Source organism: Patella vulgata, chromosome 6 (assembly GCF_932274485.2).
Source record: "Patella vulgata chromosome 6, xgPatVulg1.2, whole genome shotgun sequence".
In the NCBI taxonomy this organism is placed as follows: domain Eukaryota; kingdom Metazoa; phylum Mollusca; class Gastropoda; family Patellidae; genus Patella; species Patella vulgata.
This window is the reverse complement of record NC_065884.2, coordinates 26,589,788-26,604,452: the sequence shown is the minus strand read 5'-3', so window position 1 is coordinate 26,604,452 and position 14,665 is coordinate 26,589,788. Positions and strand designations below refer to the sequence as shown.

Genomic DNA, 14,665 nt, shown 5'->3' with positions numbered 1-14,665 from the left:
TAGTGGGGTGACGGACAGGGTTAGGTACCGGTTTACTAAGAAGTTCGTACAGATGATAAAGGTCGGTTAATCTGATTCTGATAATGCGCCATGTTTTCCATCGGTTTGTGCACATTATCAACAACACCATTTTGTGTATTGGTCAGTGTTGCTCTCGTTGTCCATGACATTTGACTGGATGTTCGTTGCACATTACTGCGACCAATCTCGACTTCTGTTGTAGTGGTAGTTGTTTCTATTGAATCCGACGTCGACACGGTCACCGTTTGATTACCTCGTCTCCTTTGTCGCTTGATGATAATTACTTCTACTACTATGCCAACGAAGGCAACCAGAGCCAACACCACGTAAAGGAGGGTGTAAACGTGATCACCGTCTGAAAGAAAACATTTATTATAGAGTTGTTTCCCTTCTCATTTCAAGCAATGTATTGAACCAAAATTTGTATGCCCACCCTAAACTATTTCTCATACCACGACAATAACCAGGTGATTATGTGTTACAATTTTATTTCAATACTTTGCTTGCACATAGGGGTCTTTATCAATGGGACCTAAGCGAAGGATTCGCAAAAAAAAAACTAGGAGGTTAGGCAGGCAATCTCGCTCCTTGTCGCGTACAAACATGGGTAACGTAACCACGCCACTTGACCCAATGGCAAACCTAAAGTGGCTAAAGCGCACGAGACCACTCACCCGCTTGAGTTTAAATCAAGGTAACCTAGTTGCTGACTTAGTTGTGATAACGCAAACTATCAACGCATCCCTACATCTGAGAAAATGAGACATTCCGATGCCACACTGGTTTTATGTCTGATTAAAACCAATGCATGAACGTCAGAGATTATGGGACATTTCCAAATGTAACAACCAATTGAAACTTACCGCCGTCTTTATTTCCGTTTTTAAGTTCATAAACTTGACTTTTCAGATCATCTGTAAAGATAAAACATCTGTAAGTTCGTAAGTTCAAAACAACCACAATTACAAAACAATCAATACCACTGAATTTTACATGTTGATTTGTGTTTCACGAGAAGCTTTAATGACGAGAGATAGAGAGAGAGAGAGAGAGAGAGAGATGGGATTTAACGTCCATTCGATAGAAACTAGTTCATTTCGGTTCAGTGTTTTATTTCAATAATTCGCTTGCGCGTAGGGATTTTAGCAGTCTGATTAAACCGGACGACGCGGAGAAAATCCACGAGGTTTGACTGGCGACCTTACTCCTTGTCAAGTACAACCGGGGAATCGAAACCACGCCAGTTGACCTTATGACAGACCTTATGATACAACCCGCACGCGCTAACCATTTGGCTCTTCGTGCAAGTTTTCGTCGACGATATCGTAGGTGAAAGTGGACGGTAACCTCCACAAACGAATGATGCCTCTGTTTCCCTTGTCCTACCGATCCACGCCGTTGTTACATGAGACTGTAAGAGTATATCTGACAATTCAAAAAAGTAATTGAATGTCATTAGATAAGAGAACACGAATAAAGTAGAAACAGACTGTACATTCACGCGTGTTTATTCATTCTATCCCTATAAAAACATGGTAATGCACGGACTTTTTCTATTTTTCTTTCATGTTCTCTTATCTAGTAACAGTCAATTTTTTTATGAATTGTCAGATATCCTTTCACAGTCTCACACAACAACTTTTGGTCTTCGAAGGAATTATTAGTGGGCAGAAATTCGCCCATGTACCTGTTATCACCCGTCACTTCAATCAGTTATATAGTTGGATTACTCGTGTTTTCCTTTTGCGTTCGTCACTTCCGGGTGTTGAAACATTGATTCCACATCTATCGTAGCAATGATCTCTGTGATAAAATAATATTTGGAACGTGTTTAACCAGTTCTATCACATATGATAATGACTGGCACCAATATTGTCCTTTAATTTAATTTAATACTTTATTTTGACTTAAATCAAAACGGTTTACGCAGAATAGTGACATTAATCCAATTTAATTTAATTTGGTACTTTATTTTGACTTAAATTAAATTAAATCAAAACGGTTTTGCTCCTTTAAGTATATTACAAAATACATATCACGGTTTGTATGCAGGTGTAAATGCACGAGGCGTTGTTTTATGGTATTGTACTCGTCAGCAGCTAGGTGTTCTCTAGTACTTCTGATGCGTAGCGATATAGCTAATATTAAATGGGAAAAAAATGATAAATTCAGGCAGTAATCGATGTCTCCAGTCGGATGATATTCGAAATGAGAGACCAATCTATGTTGAACCGGGCTATATCATGCCTGGAATACGAGAAATGTTATCAGGCCAAATTCACGAATGGATGAGTGGGTGGATATATATCATTGAATATTTTTGTAAAATGTCCTCACCTTTATCTCTGCCATACAAGACCCTTATTTTGAATCCTTTCTGGGCTTTAGACTCATGAGATGAAGTAAATCGTATTATAAGACTCGGTCCTTTAGTATAATAAGCTGTTGTCTTTGTTTGCTTTTGATTACAGTCAAAAGGTAGTTGTTTACCACTGAAAGTGCAAATAAAACGAAGCTGTAGAAAATAAACATTTCAAACAAATTATAGTTTGTCTAATAGTGGGGCGGTTAAGCAAAAAATCGAAAACTTTGGGTTAAAAGCATGAAACTTGGCACATAGATGGCATCAACCCTACTGATTATTTTGGGATGTGGATCCACCTCAGCAGCTCCCCTGGTGGTCGTTACGGCCATCTTTTCCAAAATGGCCGCCTATTCATTGATATACATATAACAAGGGGTGTCACAATAAGACATTTTTTTACAAATCACTTCAAGCCAGCAATTTCCAGACGCAAAATTGCTAGCTGAACACGATTTTTGAAAAAAGATTTATCTATGACGTCATTTTCGTTTGGGGTTTGCCTGATTTCAAAAATGGCCGCCAGAATTTGAAGAAAAATGAATTTCCAGATAGGATGGGTGATTATCACGCAATGTATGCCTTGTAATATATCTAATATAAGGTTTTTGTTGTTATTGAACTGAAAAATAATTTCTAAAACTAGTTTCCCCAAATCCAAGATGGCGGAAATTCAAAATGGCGGCCAAAATATACCCAAAATGGCGGACTGATCAGATTAAAGCCATTTCACTGTTTAATTTGGTTTGTAATATATAATTTAAAGGGTTTACATTGTCACTGAACTTAAAATTAATCTAAATAAAAAAATAGTTTCCAAAATCCAAGATGGCTGAAGTTCAAAATGGCAACCAACATTTATCTAAAATGGCCGATTTGTCAGATAAAAGTCATTTCACTCTTTGATATGGTTTGTAATATGTAATATAAAGAGTTTTCAAAGTCATCGAACTTAAAATCAAACTAAAATAAAAAAGAGTTTCCAAAATCTAAGATGGCGGAAATTCAAAATGGCGGCCAGAATTTGCCAATAATGATCAAATTTTAGGATAATCGTGAATTTTCTGTTTGATATGCCTTGTAATATGCCCTCTATTAAGTTTTCAGAGTCGGTGAATTTGATAACTCTAGATGATTGTTTCAGAAAAAAAGGGGCAATCATCAATCTTTCTATTGGATTGGTTTATAATAGCAAAGTGTAATAGTTTTTCGAGGGCAACTGAAATTGACTGGACTCAGGAATCTACCCGTCAGTCAATTAACCATGTGCAGAAATTACCAGTCAGCTAATTAGAATTTCAAAGAATTTAACCTTAAGACACAATAAATGTAGTTTAATTGTTTTATGCATTAAAACAAATGATGCTAATGATAATGTTAAGAATTGACACATTCTTTGGATAAAATATCTGGTTATTCCGACCCTCCACCCCCACCCCATAACAATACAACGGGGCCAATGAGGCATTTTAATTTCATCTCCTTTGTCTTTGCACCATTTTACCGGAGTGAGAATCATTTATGGTATTTGCAGTTGTAAAGAATTTAAGTTCTCCTCTTCGTTTAGAAATGGTAATGTGATCCGTTTTTGCATCGGAAGACTCTGTGTCCAGTAACTTTTGTCTGTAATGTATCGCACACCAAGTTCTAAGTTAAAAAATAATCATCACAAAAATAATTTGAAATGCATTTACGACTAGTATAGGTATCCCCAAAAAGGTCACCCCCACGATTTCCTCTTTTCTAATGTGTTGTTCTTACATGTAGAACTTGTTGTGAAATACGTCACTGACGAAAATTACCTGTGGATACCACATCTAGACTCTACCACAAAAGTTACTGGACACAGAGTCTTCGATGCAAAAACGGATCACATTACCATTTCTGAATGAATAAGGGAACTTAAATTCTTAACAACTGCATATACCATAAATGATTCTCACCCTGGTAAAATGGTGCAAAGACAAAGGAGATGAAATTAAAAATGCCTCAGTTGGCCCCGTTGTATTGTTATGGGGTGGGGGTGGAGGGTCGGAATAACCAGATATTTTCTCCAAAGAATGTGTCAATTCTTAACATTATCATTAACATCATATGATTTAATGCATAAAACAATTAAACTACATTTATTGTGTCTTAAGGTTAAATTCTTTGAAATTCTAATTAGCTGACTGGTAAGTTCTGCACAAGGTTAATTGACTGACAGGTAGATTCCTGAGTCCGGTCAATTTCAGTTGCCCTCAAAAAACTATTACACTTTGCTATTATAAACCAATCCAATAGAAAGATTGACGATTGTCTCTTTTTTCTGAAACAATCATCTACAATTATCGAATTCAGTGACTATGAAAACTTAATAGAGGAGATATTACAAGCCATATCAAACAGAAAATTGACGATTATCCTAAAATTTGATCATTATTGGAAAATTCTGGCCGCCATTTTGAATTTCCGCCATCTTAGATTTTGGAAACTCTTTTTTTAGATTGATTTTAATTTCAATGACTTTGAAAACTCTTTATATTATATATTACAAACCATATCAAAGAGTGAAATGACTTTTATCTGACAAATCGGCCATTTTAGATAAATGTTGGTTGCCATTTTGAATTACCGCCATCTTGGATTTTGGAAACTATTTTTTTATTTAGATTAATTTTAAGTTCAGTGACAATGTAAACCCTTTAAATTATATATTACAAACCAAATCAAACAGTGAAATGACTTTAATCTGATCAATCCGCCATTTTGGGTATATTTTGGCCGCCATTTTGAATTTCCGCCATCTTGGATTTGGGGAAACTAGTTTTAGAGATTATTTTTTAGTTCAATTACAACAAAAACCATATATTTGATATATTACAAGGCATGCATTGCGTGATAATCACCCATCCTATCTGGAAATTCATTTTTCTTCAAATTTTGGCGGCAATTTTTGAAATGAGGCAAACCCCAAACGAAAATGACGTCATAGATAAATCTTTTTTCAAAAATCGTGTTCAGCTAGCAATTTTACATCTGGAAATTGCTGGCCTGAAATGATTTGTAAAAAAATGTCTTATTGTGACACCCCTTGTTATATGTATATCAATGAATAGGCAGCCATTTTGGAAAAGATGGCCGTAACGACCACCAGGGGGAGCTGCTGAGGTGAATCCACATCCCAAAATAATCAGTAGGGTTGGTGCCATCTATATGCCAAGTTTCATGCTTTTAACCCAAAATGCACGATTCTACCAAAAATTCTTCCTTAACCGCCCCACTATAAAGATTGAAACGTCGCCCAAATAAATAAGTAACTGTTTTCCATAAGTATGTGTTTTAGTTTATTATTCTACCCAGTTACTAAATACCACTAAATGAATATTAAAAGGCCAATCCCGATAATATTTTGGAGAATAAAACTGCTTAATTTTGTGTTAAAATCCCTTAAAATCCTCTACATTAGGGCCCAGCAACTAACTCAATATATGTAATATATTTTCAAACAACTTAAACCTGCCAGTCTTCATCTGGAAATGGAGACTGGTGTCCCAAGTTGTATTATACGGTGTCTAGATAAAACCAGGCTTTAATTTTATAAAAATAATGTGTAGGTGAAATTTACCTTTTGTTATCAAGTACAGCACATGGGTCATTCATTGTATAGACCCCTAATGGAACGGAAATCGTTTATCAGGTCACCCAACAAAAAAATTGACCCGAAATCTTAAAAGGGTTTCGTGTCCGGATAAGCAGTTTTAACGTTCACGCCCAAACGACTTAATATTTTCAGCTGAAACTTTGAGACAAGGTAAATACACCATTCCTCTATATTTTGGCGCTTAAATATCCTACGTATTTTTGAGACTCTGTTCAAATCGGGATAGTCCCTTTAAGATCTTAAGAGGTATACTTATTAGCGAATTAGTTGGTATTTTATAGCATAGGCCTAAGCTACCAAGCCAACAATTTTGTGGCTAACAATAAAACAAATATGAACGCACTGTGTACCAGAAACAAATTATGACAAATCGCATTCGTCTTGGTATTCTGACATTATATAAAAAATCAAAGCGTAATTTTCCAAGGAGCAAGCATGCCAAGTTCCATGTCTATCGTATAACGTACGTGAATTGGCTGAGCCTTGTTTTTTTGGGTTTTTTTTTTGAAAGAGTGTCGCCTCGCAAAAAAAGAAGAACAAGAACAACAAGACGAGTAACGTTCCTGATCCAAAAATTGCCACAAAGACATAGCTGCACAAACAAAATAAATTAGATGTTTGTTGTGGAATTTAAAGCTATTCTTCCTTTCAATAATCTATAGATCTCATAGAAAGCTAGCACGATTTAATGTTAAACAGCATAACTGTCATCCAGAAGTTTTCAAAATTGATACGAGTTCCTCCTTTTAAAAACTTAGTTATATTTTTAAAACATGGTACTTTGCGAAATGATTAAGGAGAAACAAAATATAAAACCGTAGTCTAGTCAAAGAAATGAAATTTGGTTTAACGTCTACTCTTTTCTACTAACTGGGACAATGAAGACGAGCATGGATCATGCAGTGTGCTACGGGGAAATTTTGCTCGGGCAGCAGCGAACGGCCTATTCTTATTTTTTATTCCACGCTCTTGTGGAAATAGCGCATCACTTGCGTTTCGCTGAGGAGCTGCGGTGGTTCGGTTAGTAAGACAGTGGCTCCCGTTGTTGACCGAAAAAGATCATCGAGATTTTGTACCGGCGTGGCTACCCCTTGTCAGTGTTGCAGGACGGTTTACCAAAGCCCATGAACAGAACCGTTTGAATTAAGTTCACGGAAACTGCTTGGAATCCTAACGATTCCGCTTTCCCGTTAACAAGGACGGACTTTACTTATGAAATATATGAGATTAGGCTTATTTGGATATCAAGTGAGTAAATAAGATTATATCTACTACTTGTTATATCCGTATCTTATATGGTTCCTGTAATAAGTACTAGAAACGAAATGAAATTGTGATTAACGTCCTACTTATATGCACCGACTGGGCTAATGACGACGGCCATATACGAAATATATATAGTGTAGTGAGTGGGCTATGAGGGCTACGGCCTATTCTTATATCGAATTCCAACCGTTACACGGAACCCTTTTTTTATATCATCCGAACGACTAGACGTCCTGTGTCCTCCGCCATGCACAAGAGGAAACTGTACTGGAAAATCATGGAGAACTTTCTCGGTCAACACCGGGAATTAACCCCGGACCTGTTAGCGAGTCAGCGCCTTACCCACTGAACCACCGCCAGAGGGCCTGGCAATAAGGGACAACGTACAGTCTTCCGTGTACAAATGGACTTAAAATATCCCTTGGCGGCTGGAATAGATATAAGAGAAGGTCCCGTGTACACATTGACGTATAACTCTAAGAACCGTTGACAGTTGAAATTTCATACAAGAGATGCCGTAGTGCCACTGTCCGTGCAAAGTTGACCTCGTAGCACACTGTATGGCGTATGCCGATCTTCATTAGTCCAGTCGAAGTAGAAAAGTAGGACGTTAAATCCAAAAATGCTTATAAATCCATATCAGTAATGAGTTCAGGAAAGCCGTGAAAATTTAATGTACGGTTTGAATAAGCTTCCCATATTCTGTTTAAGATGCTTTGCCACACGGAAATGTCAGATGCTTATAGTACTATCAAGATGTCCATGGGGTTAATGTCTTACTTTTCTAAACCAACTTTGTTAATGAAGTGTGATACGGCAAATTCCACGTGCACGCCTCGGTTTTACGTCCCATCCATACGACTATACGCGCCACTGACAACTGGAAACCTAACCGGAAAATTCCGAGGAACTTCCAAGCTGAACATCAGGATCTCAAAGACGAGTAGGCAGAAACGATGTTCCGTCTTGGCACATTGCCCGTCCGTATATCCAGTTTTTGTAGAACAGAATGTTAAACCCAATTTCATTTGTTTTTGGCTAGATATGGGGAACGAATTCATCGGTTCCAGTATGTATCTAAATCCGCACTCCGGCAATGTAAATTTCAAAATTTTCTCTGAGAAGTCCTTCGAACCCCCGTGACTTGGCCGTTCGGAACGTGCCGCCTACAGCAGTCGATCCCTTATTCCGCCCCTGATTGCAGACACTCCGTCATGCACCTCTAACACGAGGTAACCTCGCTAGAAAATCCAAAAGATATTACTAGGTCATTACAATTGGGTGTTAGTATTTTGACGATTTCCTTTAGGAAAGTCCACTCTTTGTCTTTGGTTACAGCTCATCTTTTATTATTAACATTATAAAGAGTAAGCATACCCCGACTAATCCATGACACAAATAACAAGCAGTTTTAAAATATAAACTTACGCTGAGTCGTCTTTCAGGTATAATGTATCCATACAATGTATGTCAAATTCTTCAAACAAAACCGCCCATCTTCCTGTCGGCTTAGACCACGCCCAACTTAAACTCGCGTCAGACGGATAGGGCAATGGGAAATTTGGAGTTGTTATCACTTCTGGTTGAGAAAAATTCTGATTACTTCTGTAACCTGAAAAAGAATTGCGTACATTAGTGATGGGAATAAAAACAGGACGATGGTTTTAATGAATATTATATTATGCGTGATTTTAGCGCCATAGAACCCAAAACCTGAATATTGTGACAGCTTAATCTCTAATAGCAATTGGAATATCAGTCGAAAAAAATCTATCAGTTCATGCTGCTCCCTATGTAACAAGAGCGTCGCTATCTTTAGTTGCCGTCAATCTATTGGTGGGTCAGTTTTTAAATCCGATTGAATCCAAACCGGGACATTTTTTTTTTAATTTCGAAAAAATGCAAACCACGCATGGTTACTTTAAATTGGGATAATCTGGTGCGTTACTCTAATTATTGATGGAACAACTATTCGATCTAATTTTCATTTAGAAAGATCTGTGGGTTTCTTGTGTCCCTAAAGATGTCGATCCTAATAAATGGTAACAGTCGGCTGAAAAACATATCCAAACCGTTCGAGATACTTCTGGAGCCCGGTGGGTAAGACTGACTTGCTAGCCTGGAGGTCGCAGGTTCGCACCCGGTGTTGGTTGAGAAAGTTCATCGGATTTTCCGTCGTGGCTTCCCCTTGTCAGTGGTGTAGGACGAAGGGCCTGACAAAAACACCTGTCTAGTTTTTCGGATGGCACGAAAACCGAGGTCCCGGTTACACATTGGCGTGCACGTAGCGCCGCTGTCCCTCATAGCACACTGTATGGCGTATGGCTGTCTTCATTAGCCCAGTCGCAGCAGAACAGTGGGACGTTAAACCCCATTTCATTTCATTCCATTTTTCGAGATACTTTAAGCGAAGATTATTCTGTAGATGAAAATTTAGAGATTTGAACGTAAAGACCATTATACCGTACCTTTGGAAGGTACCAACTGGACGAGTGCTGATAACGTGTGAATAATGCAATCCCTAAGATATCAACGACAGACACAGTATTGATGCCTTTTAATAATTTTTAAACTTGTTTGATTTATTTAGAACTGATTAGGCAATTAGAACTATAATTATACTTTTGGCGTTATTTTAATGAGATGATAATTAAGTAAAGGGTGTGGAAATAACCTAACTATTAATTATATTTCAATATTTGCTCTTCTATCTGTGGATATAAAAGGTTAACTGTAGACAAATATACACACAGTGTTGGTTTTTTATTCCACTTACACCCCCCTCACGCCCCCCCCCCCCCAACACACACACCCCATCCTTACGACTAGAGGGATATGAAGTGTGTTTAAAATACAATTGTGTAAAGCTGAGGGTGATGCAATAGACGCTGGTGACCGAGACCCCCTAAATCAGACACTGTACACACATCACAAAACAATTTAAAGTAGCTAAGTCCGTAACTCAATATCATCCAAAATCTTCGACATTGAAAACACGAATTATTTTGCAATTTAAATCAGCATTGGTGTTGTGATCTTACCTGGAAAAGATGGGCTTCTGATATCCAATATTTAAGACAAAATAAACATTTTACCATTGGTACACGAATCGTGTACCATAATGCGTTTCAGCGCCATTTGTAACAAGGTGCTAAAAAAAATGAGGCTAGACATATTCCACAAGTCATGTCAAACGGTGATATCATGTTCTTATTTGGAGAGCATGCGCAATAAATAATATCGGTGTTGACTGGAATAACCAGACGCTAGAAACTGACTTGCGGTTGAGACTTCTGGCGTATTTCGCAGAACATAACTGATGACCATTAACAGTAAAACGGACACGATTGAATGTAAAACAGTTTATATAAATTCATATTACATTATTATACGTGTTGCGACCCATCTGTGCCAATTTCTAGGTCCAAAATATTAGCGATTTAGCTCCTTTAAGGCATTAAATTTAATTAAATCAAATCAAAATTTATTTTTGCCAAGACAACAAATAAAAATAAAAAATTCAATTTAATCAAAACTTATTTTTGTCTCAAACCCAACAGTTCATTTTAAAGGAATTTGCAAGGCAGCCATCAGTGCAAAATAAATATCTATTGAATTTACTCAAACCCATCAGTTCATTTTAAAGGAATTTGCAAGGCAGCCATCAGTGCAAAATAAATATCTATTGAGTTTTGATGGGCTTATCTTTCTCACATTGTTATTAAGATGCATTATGTTAGAATTAATAGTTCAAAAATATGTCCCCGGTTGTACGTGACAAGGAGTCCGACCTCGTGGGTTTTCTCCGGGTCCTGCGGATTCCTCCCACTGCTAAAGACCCCTACGCGCAAGCGAATTATTGAAATAAAATTGAACCATGTATTAGTCCCGAAATGACATAGTTTGTGTGTCTCTCTCTCTGTCTGTCTGTCTCTCTCTCTCTCTCTCAAAAATATGTAATGAAAAATGAATATAATGTTGAAAAGCTATGATTGGTTAAATTGTGTTGTTTGTCATGTTATTGCATGTTAAATAATAGTTAATATAATATTTGAAGCCCGAAGAAAACCCATGAGGTTAGACAGGCGATCTTCTGTGAGGTCAAACCCTTGCCCTTTGACTAAATGACAGACCTTGTGATCTAAAGAGCACGCATTGTGCCATTCGCCACCCGCCCCACCATGGATATTTATAGTCAATGCCTTAGGACGATTAATCATAGAAAGGGATACTAAAGCGCTTATCGTGTTGTAATTTGAATTTGACGTCTGTTTTATGTGCCTTGGATCCACATACACCTACTTAGTTTAAACACTTTATTTAACTGTCTGATTCTCACCACGGAAATAACATTAGAATTGTTGGGTCTATTTCAACAAAAAAAACTAATACATATTGAAACAACCCTCTTGTGGATCACGTGTAAAGCTCGGTTCATACTACATCCGCATCCATAAACGTATCGCATCCGTATCCGCGTTTTGCCGTTCAAATAGAAAACGCGAAAACGTCCGGCTTTCAGGACTGAATTGTCTGTCAGAGATAACATATTGTCATTTGCAATCATTGAGTCTGACAGTGACACAGAGGAAGTCTTTCTTTTGTATTTGTGGACCCAAAGACGAAAGAAAAAAAAAGAGTAGGGGTCCATGAACTGTTACAAAGAAGAAAGAAATATGGAGAAAACCACAACCTGGTGCAAGAATTGTATTTTCGTCCGGACAAATTCAGACAATATTTCCTCTGTCTTGTCCATGTTATGTTCTTCACAAGACAACACAAATCCACAGCACACAAGGCCAGGCTTTTCTTGGAATGGATTGAATTTCTATTTGGAGAGATGATGTAATAAGGGGAAAGTACTCGCTGATTGGCTAAAGCTCGGCTCACTAGCCGAAATGCCGGACGCACTTTACAAAAATACGCTCTGGGAGCAATCAATCCGGCTTAACGGACGCAGTTGTTTTTGTGCACAATACGTGCCGGATTCTATTTGAACCCTTTCTCTAAAGTAACTAAAGTATACCAGTACGTATTCACGCACGTATTTACAGATACAGATGCGTATACGGATGTAGTATGAACGGACCTTTACAGTCTGCATAAAAGTACCTGCTGTCAAGGTCAAGACATTCAAAATATATTTCTAACAGACTACAAACGTTCTCTAACATGACCAGAATTCTTTCTTATCCAATTAAATATATAAATATACAAGGGGTTACATTGCTAGAAATAATAAAGGGGGGGGGGGTATCGCAAGACATTTTAAAAAGAATGTGGTGGACCGTCAGTGAAAACTGGAACTGCATGTGTTGGGGGTGTTTGTTTATTTTTATGGGGTTTTGGAGGGAGGAGGGGTAAGTACCGTATTCCGGATTAAAAATAAGTTACTGCTTTCACCGACAGGATTATGGTGGCCCATAGTTATCATAGAGAAATAACTCTGGTTTCGGCGCGTTCGATTACAGTTCCGATTGAATGATAACGATGGGCTGATGATAACGATGGGCCACGTAGAGACATGTATGTGTATTTTAGTTTTCATTTCACTTTTCGATTTAAAAGAAAAAAAAAAAAAAAAATTTTCATTCAAGTTTTCAAACTTACTTTTTTTAAAAAAATATTTTTAATTTAATTTTTTTTTTCATTTCAGTTTTTGATTTACATGTATTTTACTTTGTTTTTATCAAAAATGATTTTAAGTTAAATCTAATTTAAAGATACATTATGGGAGATAAGATAAAGAGATGGCAGTTCTCGCTATAATAGTTAAAAACTAGATAGTGTAAAGGTAATTTGCTGAAAATTTCAGTCAAATTGATCCACTATGAGGCGAGAAAGAAGCGGGTGAAATTTTTGCATAGTCTCGGTCATCATTACTAAAATCATTAATACAAACAGCATAGTCTCGATTATCCACTTTTTCTGATTTAATTATCTTTGGCCGTTAGCGGCATATAGGAATCTAATCCAGCCTACATCGAAGGCTAGCCTTGACATCGAGAGTTTATTATGGTCTGGATAAGTTAATTAATGTCTAATTGATAATTTAGATAACATTTCAGGCCTAAAGAAAGACTTGTAATAAGCAGATTTTGCTCTTGCATGATGCATGTTTAATTTAAATTATTTTTTTATTTCATTTAATTTAATTTAGTTTTTATTTTCGATTTCTTTTTTGTTATTTTTTACCGAATTTTTATTTCCATTCAAATTTATTTTTACAGTTTTTAATATTTGTGGTGGATTTTTTACACATTTATTATGATAACCATGGGCCACCATACAGGATATAATATATAGCAAAGGCAGGATTTATAGCTAACAGTCAGGGGAATTGCAACATACTAGAAGTGGTTTCGGCGTACTTTAATTATTAATTGAAAAGGAAGGGTTAATTATCGATAAAAAAATCCCCGGCTATATACCACACTAAATATTCCCCTGATTATTATCTTTTATACCACACCAAATGTCGCTTCTGTGCACTTTTATTATGAAAGTTTTAATGAATAGAAAAGGGTTAAAGAAGAATCATAACGGTAATTTTCTTCCCGATATTCTCCTGGTTATTGTTATTTATACCACATGTGGTTTCTGTGCACTTTAATTATCAATTGAATAGAATGGTTTAAATAAGAATCCTAACAGTAATATTCCCCTGGTAGATTTATACCATTATATATGGTGGCTTCTGCGCACTTTAATTAACAAATGAATAGAAATGGTTAAATAGGGTAACTTTCTCTAGTTATTATCATATATACCACATGTGTTTTTTGATGAACACATAGGGTATCAATTGAATACATGGGGTATCAATGCATAGGGTATCAATTGAATACATGGGATTAAATAAGAGTCCTAAAGGGAAAAGTCATATTTTCATATATCTGAGAATAGGATACGTACCGAATTTTATTACGATCATTCAAAATTATATGCGACCTCAATAACATAAGTTGTAAAGATGGCTGTTAAATAGGAATTTTTTTTTTAATCTTACCGCAGACTGTGCCCATTACAAGAGAGATAATAAATATAAATCCAATTTTCGCCATCTTGATAGATGATAATTCAGGATGTATATTGACTTTATTAACTGTTTAATATCATATATCTTATTCTCTAATATACATTAAACTTTGACCTCTGTTGAACTGCATGAACTGCACGGATACACGATGAGTCAAATTGGCGGGTTTCAAAATTAATTGAAATTAATAAAGTCATAATGACATTGCCAATATCAACTACTATAATATAATATGCAATAGTACTGCTGTCTTGGTAATAAAAAATAGCGAATCTCATATGTTGTACTTTGTGGGAATAACAAGAAATAAATGAAAGTTAAATTTTTGCAGTTG

At 36.5% G+C, this 14,665-nt stretch overlaps 1 long non-coding RNA gene across 1 annotated transcript; it reads right to left on the bottom strand.

The window, feature by feature from the left end:
* Positions 1-227: 227 nt before the first annotated feature.
* On the bottom strand, positions 228-14,416 carry LOC126823455 (uncharacterized). The gene is made up of 5 exons (XR_007681169.2): positions 14,302-14,416; positions 8,721-8,904; positions 2,359-2,513; positions 885-935; positions 228-376 (listed from the first exon to the last, which is right to left on the bottom strand). It is a non-coding gene; the product is annotated as an uncharacterized LOC126823455 (long non-coding RNA).
* Positions 14,417-14,665: the final 249 nt, after the last annotated feature.